General features: G+C 43.4%; 1 long non-coding RNA gene across 1 annotated transcript; it reads right to left on the reverse strand.

Moving 5' to 3' along the window:
• Window positions 1-2,370: 2,370 nt before the first annotated feature.
• Window positions 2,371-23,588, reverse strand: LOC120996960. Its single transcript, XR_005778000.1, has 3 exons — window positions 23,419-23,588; window positions 13,856-13,862; window positions 2,371-2,380 (listed from the first exon to the last, which is right to left on the reverse strand). It is a non-coding gene; the product is annotated as an uncharacterized LOC120996960 (long non-coding RNA).
• Between the last annotated feature and the right edge of the window lie 326 nt (window positions 23,589-23,914).

Genomic DNA, 23,914 nt, shown 5'->3' on the forward strand with positions numbered 1-23,914 from the left:
GACGTCCCCTTCTCCTATCCCCTTGTCTGAGTCCCTCACGTGTCTTTTTTGGTGGGGGGGCTTTGAGGGGTGGGAGTGTCACGGCCATGGCTATGACCGTGACTCCTGAACCGCATGCGGTTGTCAGCGGTTTTCATTGGTGTTCAATCACAGGTGAGGGCTGTGGTATTTGCCTCACCTGTGGTTGCTGCTGGCAACGGTATGTATGTGGCAGCGTAGCAGGCTGAGCTGTGCCATGCAGCTCGCTACGCTGCGCATGCGGTTTTGTGTGAGGTGTGTATGTGTGCACTTGTGTTTTATGTGTGCACGCCCCCTTTAAGTGGTGTTTTCCCTTCCCTGGTGTTGGAAGGGTTAATCCCCTTCCTAGTGTGTGTGATCACTGGGTGTGTCCTACTGTGGGGTGTGGCTTCTTGGCCTATAAAGCCTCATTGCTTTTGCAGTCCTGGAGGTTGCTTCAGCCATGCTTAGCTGAGAGCAGCCTCATGTCTTTATTACCTGCCAGTAAGAGCCACCCCTGTGGTCATAACCATAATGTCGCTTTAAGTTATTTCTAGTTATGTGTGATGTCCGTGTGATGTTTTATATGTGATTTTGTGCAGCTATGGATCTGGGTCCCTGTGTGGGGATGCGTTTGTGATCTGCACCCTGCTAACACAGGGATCCAGTCAGCAAGGCTGTGGCAGGTAGGTGGAACTCTTTGTTCACCTGCCATATCCATAGAGCTGTTTATGTTCCCCCTTTTACAGCAGCTTGGCCGTTGAGACTCCTGCTCCTCCGTGTCTAGGAGGAGTGGGCTGTCTTACTCAGCTCCTAGCTTAGGGCCATCTTGAGGGCTAGCAGGGACTTCTAGGTTCCGGAGCATGAGCCCTCCTACCATCAAGGTTGGCTCATGTAGCTAGGAGTCAGGGTCAGGTTAGGGATGCCTTTAGGAGGTGACCTGCTCCCTAATCCTGTCTTCATGGCCAAGCAGCCGTAACATCACCGGGCTCCACACGGCTGAGGATTTCCCCCATCCTCAGCCGTGACAGTTGAGCGAATCAAAGTGGACTTTGATACGAATTTCAGGAACATTTTCATAAAATGGTGGCTGAAAGTAAAAAAAATTATAGTCACCTCAGCCACTTGATCTCGGAAAGGTCATCCGCTCCCATCTTGATTGAAGAAAACCCGCTAAAGGATCTACAGACGTCACCATGTGATCACTCTCGCAAGGTAAGTATAATTTTTTTGTTTAACACCGGATTAACGCCTGAGGAGATAAATGTGAGTCTCAAATGCCGTGATCAGCGTATCTTAGGGATTAAATGACGGGGGGGAGGGGGTGGCATAATCACAGTTTCCCGTCATTACGCCCATTCCATAGAATGGAAAGTGATTTGTGACAAACAAATTTGTAACTAATCGAATTACTTGACAAAGCTGCCGAATCAAAATTTTCAATACTTAGCTCATCTCTAATTATGGGTGCCAAATGTCTGGGATAAAAAAGTTCAAACACCATTTTATGTGTGACAATGCAGTTCACTGTGATACTGTGTTGTTGTGTAGATTGGTTGCATGCGCTCTTGCATACAGGCTGCGGTTGACATTCCCCTGTATGCTGGTTGCTTGTGTGATGCATTCTGGCTGCGGTCTTGTATAGGGTGAGAACTGTGCTCAATGAATTGTGTGCTTCTGGTGTCTATTTAGGGTTATTGCTTCCTTGAGCTTGTTTAAATATCCAGTGATCAGGTGCCTTAATCACCCTGCTAATTAGACCTGTGTGCGATATGACTGAGTTCAGGGTGTAGGGTGTTTGATCTCCTGACCTGTGTCTTTCTTTGTTACTTACCCTGACTTGTGTGGTCACCCTGGCTATTCATTAATGTGTTTTTGTATTGATCTGTCTGTGCATGCCATGCTTCTGGTTTCACGGGAGTTCCAGGCATGTTTGCATGTGTGTCTGTAAACGTTGTGTTTCCGGTACCCTAAATCCACATGGGGTCCAGGCTATGTAACCATGTTTCTATGTTGTAATGTCTTCATATTTGTCTATGAACAACATGCTTTCAGTTCCAGATATGTTTGCATGTATGTCTGAGATTGCAATGCTGCAAGGGTTCTAATCTATCTATAATCGCTGGAGATGAGCTAAATTTTCAAAAATTTGATTTAGGTACTTCTCCAAATTTTTCCCAAAAATTTTGATTTGATCCAAATTTATTTGTCACGAAGCGCATTTTAAATCAGCTATTTCCTGGCCTGCAGGAAGAGTGTATCTTGGTGTACATCACTGTGCAATGCAAAAACATGCATACCTAGTCCACTATGGTAGCGAAACAGTTACCGTGCGTCAGAATGACAGGAAGGTGACAGGCATCACTCTTAGACTCATTTCACACTTCACTTATTTGGTCACTTACAGGTCAAAAACTGACCAAATAACTGAAGTGTGAACTCAGCCTTACAGGTCAATGTTAGCTTCAGGTATAATATACTTAACCATGCAGTGGCCCAAGATCCTGCTATACAGTGAAAGAGAGCTCTCTTTTTACACCATCTGCTGATTCCACATAGATGCTAGAGAACCTGTTCTGTTACACACTGATATAAGTTGTGGGCCCATGACATAAGTTGTGGGTCCATTCTTCTGATCCACCAGAAGAACTATCCCAAAAAAACGGATCCTGTCTTTTGAGCATTCACCCGCAAACGCTCATTAATTGGTCAGTCCAAATTGTTGAGTCCAAAACAGAGATGACACGTGATGGGAATATTTGCATGTCTTCTATGTTTTGTACCCGCTCCTTCTTTGGGCTTCCAAATCATGATCAAATCCTGATGCAAAAAACTAACCGTGTGATAGAGTACTTATGGATACTCCAAAGACAGGATCTGCTGTGTTTTTCATTTTTTGATTCATCTGACTTTTTGATTCATCTGCCTCCTCAGTCATGCACTCCTAACCACCCTGTCTGCCCTATAGGCTGATTTTAATTAGTGTTAGTACATAGTCAGGCCTGCTCCCCTTCACTCACTGAATCCATGGCACCAGGAGTGGGATAGTTTGTGGACTCTCACTGCAATCCTTGGTAGCCATTTGGCGCCGGTGATGTCGTGGAGTGGGCCTGCTGTGTAACCTACACTCCCTGAAGTGTATGGTAGCCGTCATGGCACCTAACAGGTAAAATTATCGTAGGTATGTGGAACCTCACTCCCTGAAGTGTATGGTAGCCGTTATGGCGCCTAACAGGTAGAATTTAGCGTAGGAACCCGTCTAACAGAGATCGCCTTGACGCTCGGCAGACGGGCTCAAATAATTTTGTACAAAACGATTTGCCAAGTATCTCGCACTTATAGTGTAGCACTTGTTATTATTATGCAATTTTGTACTCTATATTGCAGTTAATTGTCGCATTGCATGTTTCTGTCTTTCAATGTTGTTCCCTGCCTTAGCAATGTGCTTCTGCGGTTTGGTATGTGCTGACTGACCCCCTTTTTTGGTTTTTCTTTGCAGTTTGTACTGGAGGTGTGGCTGCCTCCTCAGTCATGCACTCCTAACCACCCTGTCTGCCCTATAGGCTGATTTTAATTAGTGTTAGTACATAGTCAGGCCTGCTCCCCTTCACTCACTGAAGCCATGGCACCAGGAGTGGGATAGTTTGTGGACTCTCACTGCAATCCTTGGTAGCCATTTGGCGCCGGTGATGTCGTGGAGTGGGCCTGCTGTGTAACCTACACTCCCTGAAGTGTATGGTAGCCGTCATGGCACCTAACAGGTAAAATTATCGTAGGTATGTGGAACCTCACTCCCTGAAGTGTATGGTAGCCGTTATGGCGCCTAACAGGTAGAATTTAGCGTAGGAACCCGTCTAACAGAGATCGCCTTGACGCTCGGCAGACGGGCTCAAATAATTTAGTACAAAACGATTTGCCAAGTATCTCGCACTTATAGTGTAGCACTTGTTATTATTATGCAATTTTGTACTCTATATTGCAGTTAATTGTCGCATTGCATGTTTCTGTCTTTCAATGTTGTTCCCTGCCTTAGCAATGTGCTTCTGCGGTTTGGTATGTGCTGACTGACCCCCTTTTTTGGTTTTTCAGATCAGAATAACGGTAAAATAAACAGTGATGTCAGCAAGACTAAACAGGGACATTAGTGGCCCCATCACAGAGTGGTGAGGGTGGCAACAGCTTGTGTCACGGTCCCTTCTGTAACAGATGTCAAGAGATCAAGGAGACTGGCGGAGCATGGAGGAATCTAACAGCCTCTTTGATTACTCTTTATTCAGTGTTTGTTTGTGATCTCATCCCCTGTTTCAGGTGTAGCTTAGCACTTATTACTCTACCCTATTTAGTGTTGCCCTATCCTTCTGACTGTGCGGTTGATAGCTTCATTTGAGTTTGGCTAAGCTGGTGTGAGGTCGTCTCTGGTGTTCCTGCTCGTCCATCACTACAGAAGTTAAGTGTTGCGTTTGTTTGTGTTTTGTTTTCTCTTCCTTGCTTGTTGTTACTAGGCCTCAGGGAGATGCCTGTTCCTTCATCGAGGAAGGAACGGGTTGCCTCAGCCCTGACAATATTCTTAGTGCTCGCTATGGTCTCCAGGTTCCAGGGTATGGGCATTTCTACCTTCAAGGGGTGTCCATAGGTTAGGAGTCAGGGTCAGGAGTAGAATTACTAGGTGGTGACCTTTTCCTGTCCCTAGCGCTCAGGCGTAGTGGTTTTTCCTTTCCCTCCTGGTTGTCAGTTTGGTGTTTCCTCCTATACCTCATTCGGGACAGCTTGAGCAGTCAACATAATTGCCTAGTCACAGAATGGTGAGGGTAGCAACAGCATAATGAGTCACAATAGTGGTCCTGTCCCAGAGTGGGGAGGTGGGGGTCAACAGCAGTAACAGTAATAGCACAAGATAGTGGCAGTAGTAGAAGATGGCAGAAGAGGCAGCAGGTGTGTGGCATCAAGCAGGTGGCAGAATCAGAATAGCAGCTGAAACAAATGGCCAGAAGTAATGGGCTGCCAGAATTATCTAGTCTGATGTATCAGGCACTGGCATGTGGAAATCCTGGCTGATCCATGCCTGATTTATCTTTACAAAGTTTAGTCTCAACATTTTTTGTTGAAAAGCAAGTTCTCTTTGGGGTAACTATGCCCCCTGCTGCTCTAACCACATGCTCTGACGCCACACTACTGGCTGGGCATGAAAGCTTCTCCAGGGCAAACTCGGCCAGTTGCCACCACAAATCATGTTTGGCTGCCAAGTAGTCTAAGGGATCTTGGATCTGGGGTGGCAGGGTGCAATCTAGATATGCTACTACCTGCTGGTTTAGGTTATGCTCTATGTCCTGCTGCTGGTGGGTGGTTTCTTCAGTAGACAGGTGAAGAAAAGTGCTCATTAGAGACTTAAGACTTAAGTTGCTGCTTATGGAGCTGGTGCTGCTCCTTTCATCCCCCCTCCAGCAGTCATGAAAGTGAAGCATGGGTGCAGAGGGGACCCCCCAGTCAGACCTGTGTGAGGATGGGTGATGGAACACATAGGCAACGGCCATCTGACTACATAGGATGTCTAGATAGTAGTTCAGTTTATCCTCCCTCTCAGCGGGTGGATAAAAGGTCCCCATTTTAGAGCAGTAGTGAGGATATAACATGGTGGAGAGCCAGTAGTTATTCCTCTGCTGAATGGTAATAAAACAGCTGTCACTATGCAAGCAACTCAGCATGCATCTGGCCATTTGCGCAAGGGACTTCCTGCCTCCATCTCCACTGCATCCTGCTATAGTCTGTCGGGGTAATCTGCTTGATTTTCCTCATCTAGCTCCTCATCCTCCTCCTGCTCCTCTCCTGTCACTTGTGCAGAAAAACCACCCATTTCTGTATACATTGCTTGTGAGTGAATGTCCTCCTCATCATCATCATTAGCTCCATGGTTTTCCAGGCCACTTTGTGGTGACGCTCCATGTGTTGACACAGGGCTGTGGTGCCAACATTGACATCTTGGCCATGCTTTACTTTTTGCCCACAGATTCTACACACGGCCATGCTGACGTTCTCCGGGGAAAAATTCCCAAAGTGGCGAAAATTGCATTTTACCCCCTCCGTGCTGACTGCCTGCCACTGCCTCTATGAAGCTGTGCCCCCTAATTGTTTTCAGACAGGTAGGCTCCTGAGTAGCAGATGGTCTATTCAGGGCTCCAGACCTCACAATTATTCCACCCTGCTGGCTCACGGCCACACTTACACCCTGCTGGCTCAGCCGCATGCTGCCACCCTGCAGCTGTCTTATGGGCAAGCTGCCACCCTCATCCCCTGATGATTAATATGAAGCCATCTCTTCACCTGGCTTCCCCGTGCGATCGGCTACAACATCATCCATTACTGTCGGCACATAACTGATGTCACCCTCACCAGTCTCATGGCCATATCCCTGACCACTCGCAATACCTTCTCCCAAACGACCCTTAATTGTCGTAATTTGCCAGTGTACAGGAGGAAGCAACAGATCTCTCCTCCAGATCTGGGCTGGGTAATAGCTGCTGATTGTCCTCAATAAGCCCGTCATTGCTTAAAAGTGGAGCAGAGCCATCAGCATACAATACTTCCCGAGTAGAAGGAGAAGAAAAAGAAAGTCAGTTCAGGAAAGGTGGGGGCACCAAGATTGTTCCTGGGCTATGCAAACTAACCTTTGTGTCAGAGAAACCCACTGACTCATTGCTGTGGGTGTCTGATGTCAGTTGAGTTCATGTTGAAGGTCAAGTCAACCATTCAAGGACAACTGGGTTGCTGGTAAAAACATGGCTGCTGGATGAAACTGGCAGCTCTTGTCTTTAGCTGCGACTGCTGCTACCACCCCCTTTTTCTGCTGCTACTTCTGCCAGCTTCAGAAACATTTTTGCCATTGCCTATTCCCTTGGAGGACCCTGGCACCTGTCTTTCAGACATACTGTAACAGTAACAGTAAGTGTAAAATAGCAGTAGTATTAGACCACTTTTTTACCCCAATTACAGAATCAAGGCATTATAGAATGACTTATTTATACCTAGGATTTTAAAGTTTTCCTTTGTTCTCCCGCTTTATATTATATTACTTTTAATAGAAAATAAATAAACGTTATGTTTTAAGTTGACCAGAAACGGGAGTTTATTAGTCTAGGCAACTAGACTATTTGAATTATATGACTTATTTATAACACAATGTGGACACCCGAATAGCAGTAGTATTAGAGCACTTTTTCAAGGCCTAACTGAATTACTTATCTATAAAACAAGGTGGAAAACCAAATAACTGAAAAAATTTTGCTTTTTTTCCCCCAATTACAGAATCAAGGCACAATGGAATTACTTATGTATAAAACAATGTGGACACCCCTATAGCAGTAGTATTAGCCTGCTTTTTCACCCCAATTACAGAATGAAGGCCTAATGGAATCCCTTATGTATAAAAACAAGGTGGAAAACAAAATAACTGAAAAAAATGGAGCACTGTTTCACCCTGATTACAGAATAAAGGTGTAATAGAATTCTATATGTATAAAACAATATGGACACCACAATAGTAGTAGTATTAGTCAGCTTTTTCATCTTGAATCAAGTTGTTATAGACTTGCTTATCTATTAACCAAGGGGGAAACTGTTTAATTAGTCTCTGCACTCTCTCTATGTTCTTTCTATACTGTGTAAATATTCTCCCTATGATCTCCCTGAGCTGTCCCTGAACTCTCCCTATCCAATATTTCACAATTCAAGGCTTTCTTAATCCCTGTCCCTAGCAACTGTCATATCTCTCCCTACACTCAGTTCACAGTAAAATGGCAGAGGCCGGGCAGGATGAGGGCTTTTTAAAACTGTGACATCACAGTGGCTGGCTAGCTGCTGATTGGCTGTCTGCATGGCATTATGGGTGATCTCTTGTTCCCAGACTTCTTACTTTCACTTTATAACACGTGTAGCCTTAATTTTAGGAAAAATCGATTCGTAACCACAAAGCATGAGGACATTCGGATTCGGTGTGAATAGAATTTTTCCTAAACCTTGGATGGAATTCCACTTTGTCAGCTTCAACACTACTAATTATGTGTAAACTAAATTAATAAACTTGCTATCTTACCGTGATATATTTCAGATTGTCTTTGGATCTCTTGGATTTTTGTAAACGTGTATAAGTTTAGTCAAAACGATTTTCACGAACTTTATTCCCTTTTCTTAACTTGTCTTTTGTACTGTGAATAACAAAGCCTAGCACTTCAACTCCTGTATTGTTCCTTACTACTGTGCTCTAGCCTTTTCGATAAAAGAATCACAGTTCAGCTATTTTACTCCAGGATGCAATAGTACTGGACCACATGTTGATATCTTTAATGTAAATAGTGTATTTTTGAGGGAAGCAGATTTATGAAAAAGGTCCACTACAGGATACAAATCACAGCAATTTCATTGAGAGGTAAGGAAAGCACAGGTCTGCTGTGGAAAAATAATATTATATATTTTTTTTTTTTTTACATACCGTGGATATAAAAGTCTACATACCCCTGTTAAAATGTCAGGTTTCTGTGCTGTAAAATAATGACAAAGATAAATCATTTCACCTTTAATGTGATCTATAAACTGTACCACTGAAAAGCAAACTGTAGCCTTTTTATATCCACTGTATATCTGCATGTATAGCTTTATGTCTATTGCTTAATTATGTCTTGAATTAAATTACGCTTTTATGATAAACATTTGATATGTTTGACTTATGCCAGCTCTGACATTACACTGCATGCTAAATCTACTAGACAAATATTTTATTTTTGTAAAATATAAATACATTTTGTTTTATTTTACTTAAGACGTTCTGCAAGATTGGGAACCCTTTTTCATATGGGCAGGCAGAATGAGGCATTGAAATTAGAAGACTACTCTATGATAGGAGCTCCAGTTTTAGCACTTAGCTCTGCTCTTCTCTGCTTCCAGTCCTTCAAGAGGATAAAATAATTTGGTGCTGAGTTCGGATTGGCGGTGACAGGTGAGTATTCTTTTTAACCTCTGCACCCTGCCTGCACATATGAAAAGGGGATTTCAGTCTTGGAGTACCCCTTTCATGGGATTTTCCCACCAAATACATTTGTCACCTATTCATAGCAAATGCAAAAGCATTGTCAGTCGATAATGTGTGACATTGCTCCATTCAGACTCCTCCTCATTGTAGTCATATGAGGGAGGAGGATCGCATATGTCGGGACTCATGTTCTAGTAAATGGTTAGGACACCAGTGATCAGTTTTTTATCTTGTGAATAGGTTGAGAGTTCTAGAAGAAAGTCCCATGCTGCAATACCAGACAAGACTGCTGCAATTTGTGTTATCTAACATTTTACTTTTGTTTTTAAATTCCTTAATATTTTGAGATTTTATTCTTTTTAGGCCGCAAAATATAGATGTGGTCCATGTTCAAATTTTTTTGAGGGCCCATTTTACTGACATATTCTATATGTTTGCAGAACAAATATATGGATGCGGAAAACACATATATGATCCATGTCCTATACTTGGCCGCAAAATGCAGTCAATGAGTGTACAAAAAATGTGGATGCAATATTGGCAGTATCTGACTGACAGGATTTGCGGATCCACAAAATACATACAGTAGTGTGCGTGAGGTCTTAACGGTAGATGCTGGAAACCCATCCTTGATCTAAAGGCCTTCATTAAATTGATGCACTTGCCCTAGGCAATCTTTTTAGAGCTAGAAACACATACAGCAAGATTGTTCTTGTCCTGGACACTAGAAATACTTTCAACTTACAATTAGCTTTTTGGGATATTGTAATGTAAATTAAAAAGATATTCATATTACAATAACATAGTTATTGTGGCTTATATGAGTGGTTAATTGGTTGGACAGCCCAGCCAATCAAATATCACCAGATAACCTTGAACCAATAAAAACTTTAAATTGGAGCCAATGCTCACATGTATGAAAACCATATACCGTATTTTTCGCTTTATAAGACGCACCTGATGATAAGACGCACCTAGATTTTTGAGGAGGAAAATAAGAAAAAAAAAATTTGAACCAAAAGGTGTGCTTTTGGAGGGGTTTTGAACTAATGGTGTGCTTTTGGAGGGGTTTTGAACTAATGGTGGTCTGTGGATGACGCACTGTTATGGGGGGACCTGTGGGTGACGCACTGTTATGGGGGGACCTGTGGGTGACGCACTGTTATGGGGGGACCTGTGGGTGACGCACTGTTATGGGGGGACCTGTGGGTGACGCACTGTTATGGGGGGACCTGTGGGTGACGCACTGTTATGGGGGGACCTGTGGGTGACGCACTGTTATGGGGGGACCTGTGGGTGACGCACTGTTATGGGGGGACCTGTGGGTGACGCACTGTTATGGGGGACCTTTGGGTGACGCACTACTACGGGGGATGTAGCATCATATATAGCATCTTATGTAATGGGGGTCACTATTCACACAGGGACAATATACTGTGACACATATGATACTGTGACCAGCATAAGATGATCTTATGCTGGTCACAGTATCATGTGTCACAGTATATTGTCCCTGTGTGAATAGTGACCCCCATTACACCACAGGGCACACAGTAGACTTTATATGTAAAATCTTTTAATGGCTCTGCTTTCTTCTATACCAGTACTCACTATAAAAGCAGCAGTCCGGCCAGCACGTGACGTCACTCACTCAGTCAGTCACGCTCCTGCCAGCTTCATTAATGAAGTGGGAGGAGCATGACCGAGTGAGTGACGTCACGCGCCGGCAGGACCGCTGCTTTCATAGTGAGTACTGGTATAGAAGAAAGCAGAGTGTAATGAAGCCGTTTTCATATGTAAAGTCTATAATCTTCAAGCAGTGTCTCTGCTTTAAACTAGGGCAATCCTCTGTAGTGCAACTCACTATGAAAGCGGCAGGCAGAGCGGCAGCGTAACCTCGCGATTCTCACTCATTAATGCTCCTCCAACTTCCTTCCCATGAATGAGTGAGAATCGCGAGGTTACGCTGCCGCTCTGCCTGTCGCTTTCATAGTGAGTTGCACTACAGAGGATTGCCCTAGTTTAAAGCAGAGACACTGCTTGAAGATTATAGACTTTACATGTGATAATTACCGTGAGCGGGGTCCGATGTATTACAGTACAGTGACTGCATCGGGCCCCGCCGCGAGTGTTGCCAGCCTCCATCCCCTCCTCCCACCCCTCTGATACATTGCGGCTTGCGATGTATCAGCGTCAGCAAAGTAAACATGGCAGTGTTCGCTTTATAAGACGCACTGCCATTTTCCCCCCACTATTGGGGTGGGAAAAGTGCGTCTTATAAAGCGAAAAATACGGTAAATACAATTACACATATGCCTATGGTAAATTTACTACAAAGGGCCTATCAAAAAACTACCAGGCCGCATAAAATATAAATACATTTTATTATAACAATACATAAGAAATAATTCATACATAGAGAATATGTACAAAGAAAGGCGACATGCACAGGAGGAAGACACAGGGGTAGTGATTCAATACAATATCCACATATAGATGAACAATAAAGTGCAAGTGCAGAGTGCAAAATAGTATAACAGAGAATCAGTTACCCATTATGTGCTTCCTCCGGGATGGCGCCAGCCCCGACGTGCGTTTTGGCGAACATTCGTCTGGGGGTGGCGTCATCACCAGGGGGCACATGTTAAATATCCCATTCGGCCAATAATAGAGCGCAATGAACTGTGATTAATATTATTAACACCATTGTATGGGCTCAATAGAGAAGCACAGGGTCGCGCCACTGTGACGCGATGTCTCGAGTGATGTGAAGATAGTGTTACATAATCACGCATAAAGCCACATGATAACATCGGTGATCCTGCGATACTACGATCGCAAGAATGCCGCTGGCATCAGGCACAAAAATACGCATGCTCAGGCCCAATGCATCCCCATAGAAACATATAATGCAATCAATATAAATAATAGGCAAATTAAATTGCAATATTCGTTTTTTTTTCTAACAGTAGCTGCGCCAAACATGCACATATAATTACAGCAAAATTGCACATACCCTGGTGAAGAAAACATGACAAGAAAATGATGAATTACAATACAATAATGATATGTGACTAATTGATAGTACATGATTATAGTGCATAAGTAGATGTAATGATATGAGTGATTATTAAACATAACCAATTACAAATATATGTGAATTATAATGTATGTAAAAAATGTGTATAGATATATGAATACTATATATATAATGTGTATATAAATTGTACAATAATTGAGACGTATATTAAGAAGTGTAAATGTATGAATCGAAATACCACATGATTGGATTACCTAAAAAAAAAAAAGTGATTATGATTAAAAAATTCATAAAAGTGAATACATCAATCCCATTACTACTGCAATCATGAATTGAAATATACAATGAATGGACCACATAATTAATTTTAAAAATATTATTATTACACCATGATACAACCTTATATGTATAAATTAATAATAAAACCATGAAAAATTATTAAACCCTAGTGAAACAACGTGATAATAAAAATTAGTGTAAATAATACTAATAATGATGAAAAAACTAAAATAATGAAAAGTGAAGGATGAAAATATAAAAAATTTAAATACATAATAAATAAAAATTAGACCATTAAGTGACAAGACCAGTGAAAAGTGCATGACCAATAGTGTATGAATTAGTAATGAATGGATAATTCATCTATGTGAACAACAATAAACAATTACAATCATGTGTGTTATATGTTATGTGTGTTACCCATTATATAGTATGAACACCATTGATGCATATCAGAATGCATAATTGTGCAGATTTATGAATCTCAATCCACAAGATTGAAATACCTGAAAAAAACTAAATAGTAATTCAAATATACATAATGGCGAATACACTCTACTGCCAAACAGGACTTAAATGACCGACCACAGCATAAAAAATAAAAAAAATGTATGCCCAAAAGTTATGCGTGATGAAATTATATATAACACTAATTACAGAAACAATTACATAAAAAAATTATAAAAATTGAAAGTAAGGAGTATGCAGATCCGAGAACGTTTATAAGAAAGACGAAAAGCCAGAGGACTCATTAAGACCATTCGGGCGCAGTGTGTTGAACTTCCAAATCCACTTACATTTCAATTGGGCAAGTCTCCTTAAAATGATGAAGTTTAAAATGTCTGGTGACCGGTTTGAATTTGGACTTATCTCTTTCATCACGGGCAGATGTAATATCATGAACATGCTCCCGTACTCTGATCTTCAACTATCTTGTTGTAAGGCCCACATATATTTTCAAACATGGGCATGCCTTATAATACACGACTGCTGTACTGGAGCATGTCAGACGGTGAGTAATTCGAAAAATCTTCTAGCCAGTAGTATCTGAAAATTCTGTGGCTCTCATCATATTAGGACAGGCTATACAGTTTCCAAAGGGTGCGAACCCCCACTTAGGTTTCCCGATCCCGGGAAAGATCAGAGGAATATGTTTCGTATAAAAACTGTTCACCAAATAATCCTTCAGATTCCTAGATCTTCTTGCCACCAAAGACGGACCCAAAGTGGCATATCGTGCAACAACCGGATCTGTTAATAAGACCGACCAGAATTTCTCCAAACAGGCTCTCATTTCATGCCACCTCGAATGAAAGTTAGTAATAAACCTTACTTTATCATCCTCCGATTTCTCTTTCTTGGAGTAAAGTAGATCAAAACAGGTACATAACTTTGCCATTTTATATGCCGCCTTAATGGACCGCTGACTATATCCCCTACTGGTAAATTGTTGCCTCAGTTCCTCCGCACGTTCTTCAAATATATCATCAGTGGAACATATCCTGTGCGCCTGCAAGAACTGTCAAACTGGGATAGATCTAATCATCTGTGGGGTATGAGATGAAGAAGCATGTAGGTAGGAGTTTACTGCAGTCAGTGTCCTCTTCAATTTCGGATAATCTGAAATCCGCAAGTAGGATGATGAAATCTACATCATCATATAAGAGGAAGGTGTCTCCCGGTGGCACATCTGGGGGGAAGAGGAGGAACTTTCTTGGGAGGAATAGAGACACACAACAAGATTTTTTGAAGGTAATCAACCTTTAGAATTATGTGCTGTCCCCCTCGGACATATCAGTTCTTGAAAAGGGTTTAACTTTCTCCCCTTGTGCCCACTTTGATCATTTTACAGCAATAAAGGACTTGCATATATTTGCTCGTTCTTTACTTTTTTAAAGGTGGCACCATAAGGAGGAAGATTCAGATTATTTTATCACCAGTGAGGAATGGGAGGCTGTGCGAACTCTTGAAGAATAGAGATGTCCCGAACTATTCGGCAGCGAACAGTTCCCGGCGAACATAGCTCCCTCCCAGACCCTCCCACCTCCTATCAAAAAGCAAGGACAGCATCTATCTTAGATTCATTCTAAAGCTGCAGTGTCACAAATTTGACTAAGTTGTAATCGCAATGCGATTAATACAGTTTATATTAATCGCATTGCAAATTCAACTTAGAGCTGGGTTCCTAATGGTTGAATTGCTAGAATATAACGAAGATTGAGAATATAGTGCTATATTCTTCAAATCTAGCAATACAACCATTAGGAACTCAGATCTAAGTTGTAATCTACACAACACCAAACCCAAACCTGAACTTCTGTGAAGAAGTTCGTGTCTGGGTACCACAGTCAGTTTTTTATCACGCGCGCGCAAAACGCATTGCACCCGCGCGATAAAAACTGAACGGAACGCAATCGCAGTCAAAACTGACTGAAATTGGGTAGCTACTCACGCGGGTTTGCCGCAACGTATCCGGACCGTATCCGGACACGCTCGTGTGAACTCAGCCTAATACAGGTTATATTAATCGCATTGTGAATTCAACTTAGAGCTGGGTTCCTAATGGTTGTATTGCTAGAATATAACAAAGATTGAGAATATAGTGCTATATTCGTTTTATTCGTCAATTCTAGCAATACAACCATTAGGAACTCAGATCTAAGTTGTAATCGCAATGCGATTAATACAGGTTATATTAATCGCATTGCGAATTTTAACTTAGAGCTGGGTTCCTAATGGTTGTATTGCTAGAATATAACAAAGATTGAGAATATAGTGCTATATTCATTATATTCGTCAATTCTAGCAATACCACCATTAAGGAACTTAGCTCTAAGTTGAATTTGCAATGCGATTAATGCAGGTTATATTAATCGCATTGCGAATTCAACTTACCACACTCTGCGTCAACTACGTAATTTTCCATGGGAGTTTTGCCATGGATCCCCCTCCGGCATGCCACAGTCCAGGTGTTAGTCCCCTTGAAACAACTTTTCCATCACTATTGTGGCCAGAAAGAGTCCCTGTGGGTCTTAAAATTTGCCTGTCTATTGAAGTCTATGGCGGTTCACCCGGTTCGCCCGTTCGCGAACATTCGCGGAAGCTCGCGTTCGCCATTCGCGAACGGAAAATTTTATGTTTGCGACATCTCTATTGAAGAACTGTTGGAAGAAGGCCAACAGGTTGGGGAGATTGAGATACCCCGATCAATTAGATGTAAGTCCAAGAGTTTTCCTCCACTTTCCTTATGCCCTCCTATTGATTTGTTTGAGAAGCTGGTCTCCAAGGAATTTACCACTATCCCTACAATTATATCGAAGGATAATTTTTCAAGATCGCAACGTTTGAGTTTGAAAAATCTGTCAAAATTGCCAGATGTTGTCTTTAAACCCTTGGATAAGGGGGGGTAACATCGTAGTGTTGCCCCACTGAATGTATGAGAAGGAGGCCTATAGACAACTAAGGGAGAGAGATTGTTATAAGAAAACAACATTCAATCCACTGTCTTCCTTTGAGGCCAGCATGCAGAACTTTTTGGAGCAAGCCTTGAATTTCCAAATCCTTACATGACGCTTTGATTGTGAGAGAACCTACAATACCAACACTTTATCTCCTACCAAAAATTCACAAGAATGACAAGGTACCTCCAGGCCCATCATCTCTGGGAGTGGCAGTTTTACTGAGAGGGTTGGATGCTACCTGTATTCACAGCTCAAGGGCATGGTAGTGTCACGAGGGTGTCAAGAGCCATGCCTGACTCCGTTATACCCGGGGTCAGGAAGTCGCAGCGGGTGGCTGCGCGCTCTATGTAGAAAGATTGTGCTGTTTCTTTATGGTAGCTTTCTGGGTTTGCCTTGCAACCCTTTTTGGCTCACTCAGGGATCCGTAGCTCCTTCTCCTCAGCTGTTTCTTGTCCAGCACTCTCAACCTCCTTATATTCCCCTCTCCCACCTTCTCTGGTTGCCAGATATAGAGCTTCCTGCTTGGACTTCTATACTGACCCACTGGAGCTGTGTAACTGTGTTCCCTAGTTGTTGTTCCAGTACGTTACCCTCCGGATCCCTGTTGGGCCTTCGTGGTCTGCTGTTGTCGCCCATCTGGGATTATATGTTTGTCTGTATTGTCTGTCCTCTCCTTGGTGTTTTCCTCTTAGTGTCAGTGGTGCGGACTAGTGATCCCACCGCCCCGTTCACTACATAGGGCTCATCTTAGGGAAAGCCAGGGTTTAGGCACATGATCGGCGTATGAGGAACCAGTCTAGGGACGTCAGGGCAGTCAGGTGCCAGCCGCAAGGTGAGTCAGGGGTCACCACCTTTCCCTCTCCCTTGGACAGGGCCTTCCCATTTCCCTCCCTTTGCATGACGCCGGTCATTACATTATATCTGGCCCTTATTTTGTGTAGGTAAAAAAAAAAAAAAATTTTTTTTTCTTTCTACCTACTTAGAATCCAGTATGGATCCAATTGCTGCTTTGTCAAAGCAACTTCAAGGCCTGTCTTTGAAGGTGGCAGGATTGAAGGCGTCGGTCCTCCAGCAACAGCAGCAATTACAACAGACCGCAAGCCCAGCGGTTGCTACAGGTAACCAGGTTGTTGCGGAACCCAAGGTTGCTCTTCCTGACAGATTTTCTGGGGGAAGGTACAAATTTGTGACGTTCCGTGAGGCCTGTAAATTATATTTTAAGTTGCGCCCTTACTCCTCTGGTAATGAAGAACAGCGGGTGGGGGTTGTTATTTCCCTGCTGCAGGGGGACCCGCAATCCTGGGCGTTCTCTTTACCCGCTGATTCCCAGGCTCTCCGGTCAGTGGATGAATTTTTTGGGGCCTTGGGTCTCATATATGACGACCCTGACCAAGTCGCACTGGCTGAATCAAAATTACGGAGACTCCTACAGGGAGAGCGGCCAGTAGAGGAGTATTGCTCAGAGTTCCGTAGGTGGGCTACGGATACCCAGTGGAACGACCCGGCTCTCAGGAGTCAGTTCTGCTCTGGGTTATCCGAAAGGATTAAGGATGCGCTTGCGCTGTATGAGACTCCCTTTTCCCTTGATGCGGTTATGTCCCTTGCTGTCAGAATAGATAGACGCCTTAGGGACAGATTGAAAAAACCGGAGCAATTGGTAACCCCTCCCAAGCAGCAGTTAGTCTGTACGGACTTAGACGAGCCTATGCAGCTAGGAGGAACTACTCGTCAGGTCCATCCTCCTGAGGCTCGCCGTAGGCGTGGGGTTTGCTTTTTCTGTGGGGAGAGGGGTCATTTTATTAATGTCTGTCCTTCCTTCCTCAAAAACAAAAGACCGTCGGAAAACTACTAACCCCAGGCTGTGTAGAGGATGTCAGCCGGGGGGTATACGTTTCCTCCATACGAACATCTCAATTTGTGATGCCAGCGGTTGTTGTTTTTGGCGTTAAGATGGAGACTATTTCTTTTTTTCTAGACAGTGGAGCAGGAGTAAATTTGATAGATGCCCATTTTGCCCACACTATGGGTTTGTCTCTCTGTACGCTACAGAGACCTATTCCCATATTCGCTATTGATTCTGTTCCTCTCTCTCAGAGAAACCTCACTCACATTGTCCATAACTTACACCTTCGGGTAGGGGACCACCATAACGAGTTGCTTTCATGTTATGTTCTGGAGGGGCTTCCCACTCCGGTGGTGTTGGGTCTTCCCTGGTTGGTAGCGCACAATCCAGTGGTGGATTGGCAGGCCAGGGAGATATTGGAGTGGAGTGAGCATTGCAGAGAAAATTGCTTAAATAGCAATTGCTTAGTCGCCTCCATTGCTTAGTCGCCTCCATAGCTACATTTGTTTCAGACTTTGAGGAAGTTTTTTCTGAAAAGGGTTGTCAGAAGTTACCACCTCACCGTACTTATGATTGCCCGGTTAACCTTATTCCCGGTGCAAAATTACCCAAGACCAGGTTATATAATCTTTCGGGTCCAGAGAGACAAGCCATGAAAGATTATATCTCCGAGAGCTTGGCTAAGGGACACATCAGACCCTCTTCTTCACCCGTGGCTGCAGGGTTTTTCTTCGTTAAAAAAAAAGATGGGGGCCTGCGTCCTTGCATAGATTTTCGCGAATTAAACCGGATAACCATCCGAGACCCATACCCTCTTCCTCTCATTCCTGACCTGTTTAATCAGATTGCGGGTGCTAGGTAGTTCTCCAAACTTGATCTTAGGGGGGCCTACAATCTGATTCGTATTAAGGAAGGGGATGAGTGGAAGACAGCTTTTAACACCCCTGAGGGGCATTATGAAAATCTAGTCATGCCTTTCGGTCTGACCAATGCTCCTGCTGTCTTCCAACATTTCGTTAATGCCATTTTTAGTCATCTTATCGGCAGGTTTGTGGTGATATACCTAGATGATATTTTAATTTATTCGTCTGATCTGAAAACACATGAGGTGCATGTCAGACAGGTACTGCAGGTCCTACGGACGAATAAATTATATGCTAAAATTGAAAAGTGTGTCTTCGCCGTTCAGGAAATACAGTTCCTAGGTTATTTATTATCTGCTTCAGGTTTCCGTATGGATCCTAGGAAGGTCCAGGCAATTTTAGATTGGGATCTTCCTGAGAACCTCAAAGCACTGCAACAGTTCTTGGGCTTCGCAAATTTCTATAGAAAATTCATTAAAAATTATTCGGTGATTGTAAAACCCCTTACTGACATGACTAGGAAGGGGACTGATTTTTCTAAATGGTCTGACGCCACTAAAATTGCTTTTTCCTCTCTAAAAGAGAGGTTTACCTCGGCACCTGTACTAATCCAACCTGATGTCTCCCAGCCTTTTATTGTTGAAGTTGATGCGTCAGAGGTGGGAGTGGGGGCGGTGCTGTCTCAGGGTCCGTCTCCTGGCAAATGGCGTCCTTGTGCTTTCTTTTCTAAAAAACTATCTGCAGCAGAAAAGAACTATGATATTGGCAATAGGGAACTATTAGCTATTAAACTAGCGTTTGAAGAATGGCGTCACTTTTTAGAGGGGGCAGTCCATTCCGTCACTGTGACTACGGACCACAAAAACCTTCTGTACCTCGAATCAGCTAAGCGTCTCACCCCTAGACAAGCTAGGTGGTCGCTATTTTTTACCAATTTTAACTTTGTTATTACCTATCGTCCTGGGGCAAAAAAAACCAAGGCAGATGCATTATCTCGTTGTTTCCCTGGAGGGGGTAATGTGAGTGATCCGGTACCCATTCTACAAAGAGGAGTGGTTGTCTCTGCGGTACACTTTGTTCTGGAGGGGAAAGTGTTAGAGGCCCAGGGGGACGCCCCGGTCTCTTGCCTCTCAGAGAAATTGTTTGTACCGTTGAACCTGCGTCTCGAATTATTAAAGGAACATCATAATTCGGCACTTGCTGGGCACCCGGGTAGTAAAGCAACCTTGGAGCTATTGTCTCGTCGTTTTTGGTGGCCAAGGTTGCGTCAGGATGTAATGGATTTTGTGTCTTCTTGTTTTACTTGTGCGCGCGCGAAAGTCTCTCATACACGTCCTGCAGGGTCTTTATTGCCACTTGTCATTCCCAATAGGCCATGGACACATCTGTCAATGGATTTTATCACTGACTTACCTTTGTCTGCGGGTAAAACAGTTATCTTGGTAGTAGTGGACAGGTTTAGCAAAATGGCACACTTCATTGCGTTACCCGCACTACCTAATGCTAAGACTCTTGATCAGGTATTCATGAGTGAAATCGTGAAGCTTCACGGGGTCCCTTCCGATGTTGTTTCGGATCGGGGAACCCAGTTTATTTCTAAGTTTTGGAAAGCTTTTTGTTCCCGTTTGGGGGTACACTAGTCCTTTTCCTCAGCTTTCCATCCTCAGTCGAATGGACAGACTGAGCGTACCAACCAGAACCTTGAGACATATCTAAGATGTTTTGTGTCTGAAAACCAAGAGGTGTGGTCATCATATTTACCATTAGCCGAGTTTGCCATAAATAATCGCCGTCAGGAATCTACTGGTAAGTCACCATTTCTTGGTGCATATGGTTTTCATCCCCAATTCTGTACTTTCAAAGAGGGGGGGTCTTCTGGGGTTCCCGAAGAGGAACAGTTTTCATCATCTCTTTCATCGGTATGGCAGAAGGTGCAAGCTAACTTGAAAAATATGGGAGGTAAATATAAATGCCTGGCTGATAAGCGACGGTCGCCAGGTCCGGACCTAGGAGTGAATGACTGTGTGGTTGTCTACTAGGAATATTAAATTAAAGGTTCCCTCTTGGAAACTGGGTCCTAGGTTCGTTGGCCCTTACAAAATAGTAGCCATCATTAATCCCGTGGCTTTTCGCCTGGAGCTACCTCAGACTTTTAAAATCCATAACGTCTTCCATAAGTCGTTACTCAAGAAATATGTTCCACTTCTAGAACCGTCACCGCTGCCACCCCCTCCTGTTGTTGTGGATGGTAATCTAGAGTTTCAAATATCCAAAATTGTTGATTCTCGTCGGGTCCGCCGCTCTCTTCAATATCTGGTGCATTGGAGGGGTTACGGTCCCGAGGAAAGAATGTGGGTTCCAGCGTCTGAGGTAAACGCCGACAGGTTAGTTCGGGCTTTTCATGCCTCTCATCCTAAGAGACCTAGTCCTGAGTGTCCGGAGGCCCCTCGTAGAGAGGGGGGTACTGTCACGAGGGTGTCAAGAGCCACGCCTGACTCCGTTATACCCGGGGTCAGGAAGTCGCAGCGGGTGGCTGCGCGCTCTATGTAGAAAGATTGTGCTGTTTCTTTATGGTAGCTTTCTGGGTTTGCCTTGCAACCCTTTTTGGCTCACTCAGGGATCCGTAGCTCCTTCTGCTCGGCTGTTTCTTGTCCAACACTCCCAACCTCCTTATATTCCCCTCTCCCACCTTCTCTGGTTGCCAGATATAGAGCTTCCTGCTTGGACTTCTATACTGACCCACTGGAGCTGTGTAACTGTGTTCCCTGGTTGTTGTTCCAGTACGTTACTCTCCGGATCCCTGTTGGGCCTTCGTGGTCTGCTGTTGTCGCCCATCTGGGATTATATGTTTGTCTGTATTGTCTGTCCTCTCCTTGGTGTTTTCCTCTTAGTGTCAGTGGTGCGGACTAGTGATCCCACTGCCCCGTTCACTACATAGGTCTCATCTTAGGGAAAGCCAGGGGCTAGGCACGTGATCGGCGTACGGGTGAGGAACCCGTCTAGGGACGTCAGGGCAGTCAGGTGCCAGCCGCAAGGTGAGTCAGGGGTCACCACCTTTCCCTCTCCCTTGGACAGGGCCTTCCCATTTCCCTCCCTTTGCGTGACGCCGGTCATTACAGGTAGCTAACTTACCATCCTTTATTCAGGATACCACCGATTTCTTACGTAAGATCGATGGGATCCATCTAGAGGAGAACTTGATGCTGGTGACATGTGACGTTGAGTCACTGTACACCAGCATCAGATACCAGGATGGAATCCAGGCTGTTGAACACTTTCTAGAAAGGGAAAATGCAAATTATGGCAAAAAGAAATTTTTGATTAATTTATTGGAGTTTGTCCTGATGCACAATTGTTTCATTTTTGATGGGTCCTTCTACCTGCAGCTCAAGGGGATGGCGATGGGAGCACCATGTGAGCCCTCTTACGCTAATTTGTTCCTGGGGCTGTGAGAGAAGGACCTGTTTCTGTCAGATCGACACCCATTGATGGACTGCGCCATTTTTGGGGCACAGTACATCGATGATGTATTTTTGATCTGGCAGGGCTATATACGGCAGTTACAGGAATTTGTTGCAGTACTAAATGACAACACCAAGAACATCAGACTTACCTTTAAGTGTGATAGGAACATCATGGACTTTCTGGATGTACAACTCTGGAGGGTGGTTGATGGCTCCATTGTGACTAACATTTTTAGGAAACCGGCTGCAGTAAACTCATACTTACATGCTTCTTCATCTTATCCCCCACAGATGATTAGATCTATTCCAGTTAGACAGTTCTTGCGGGTGCGCAGGATATGTTCCACTGATGATATATTTGAAGAACGTGTGGAGGAACTGAGGCAACGCTTTACCAGTAGGGGATATAGTCAGCGATCCATTAAGGCGGCATATAAAAGGGCAAAGTCATGTACCCGTTTTGATCTACATTACTCCAAAAAAGAGAAATCGGAGGATGATAATGTAAGGTTTATTACAAACTTTCATTCGAGATGGCATGAAATGAGAGCCTGTTTGGAGAAATTCTGGACGGTCTTATTAACAGATCCAGTTGTTGCACGATATGCCACTTCGGGTCCATCTTTGGTGGCAAGAATCTGAAGGATTATTTGGTGAACAGTTTTTATATGAAACATATTCCTCTGATCTTTCAGGAAAGATTGGGAAACCTAAGTGGGGTTTCGCACCCTGTGGAAAGTGTATAGCCTGTCCTAATATGGTGAGGGCCACGGAATTTTCAGATACTACTGGTGAGAAGATTTTTTGAATTACTCATCATCTGACATGCTCCAGTACAGCAGTCGTGTATTATGCGGCATGCCCATGTTTGAAAATATACGTGGGCCTTACAACAAGAGAGATGAAGATCAGTGTACGGGAGCATGTTAGTGATAGTACATCTGCCCGTGATGAAAGAGATGAGTCCAAATTGAAACCGGTCGCCAGACATTTTAAACTCCATCATTGTTGTGATCCGATAGGCCTGAAGGTTCGGGCTATAGATTGTGTATTGAAAAACATGCGAGGTGGGGACATTTCAAGGAGACTTGCCCAATTGGAATGTAAGTGGATTTGGAAGTTCGAATGGTCTTAATGAGTCCTTTCGTCTTTCTTATAAACGTTCTCGGATCTGCATACTCCTTATTTTCAATTTTTATATTTTTTTTAATGTAATTGTTTCTGTAATTAGTGTTATATATCATTTCATCATGCATAACTTTTGGATATATATTTTTAATTTATTTATTTTTTAATGCTGTGGTCGGTCATTTGAGTCCTGTTTGGCAGTAGCGTGTATTCGCCATTATGTATATTTGAATTACTATTTAGTTTTTTAAGGTATTTCAATCTTGTGGATTGAGATCCATAAATCTGCACAATTATGCATTCTGATATGCATCAATGGTGTACATTAGAGATGAGCGAATCGAATCTGACAAAATGGAATTCGTTTTGAATTTTAAGAAATATTCGATTCGCAACGAATGCAAATTTCCTTACGCTTCGTGGCAACAAATCACATTTTTCCTAAAATGTTGGCTACATGTGTGAGGACAGAGGACATGGGGCAAGGAACTCTGGGAAGGTGGGATGACCCAGATTGACATGCCTGCATGCAGCCAATCAGCATCCAGCCAGCCCTGTGATGTCACAGACCTATAGAGTCAGACATTTTTCAGTTTTCAGAGAGCAGGGACAGACGTGTGAAGGCGCTAGGGACGGCAATTGGAAATACGATTGTGGAAAAAAAAAGACAGAAAAAAACGATTTTTAAGTGCCAGGAAAGAATAGAGAGGAATCATTTCACAGCATCTTAGTGCAGGGAGAGACGTCAGAAGGCACTAGGGACATTGATAGGAAAGCGATTTACAAGTGCAGGGAAAGAATAGAGAGGAATCATTTCACA

Source organism: Bufo bufo, chromosome 4 (genome assembly GCF_905171765.1).
Source record: "Bufo bufo chromosome 4, aBufBuf1.1, whole genome shotgun sequence".
Lineage (NCBI taxonomy): Eukaryota > Metazoa > Chordata > Amphibia > Anura > Bufonidae > Bufo > Bufo bufo.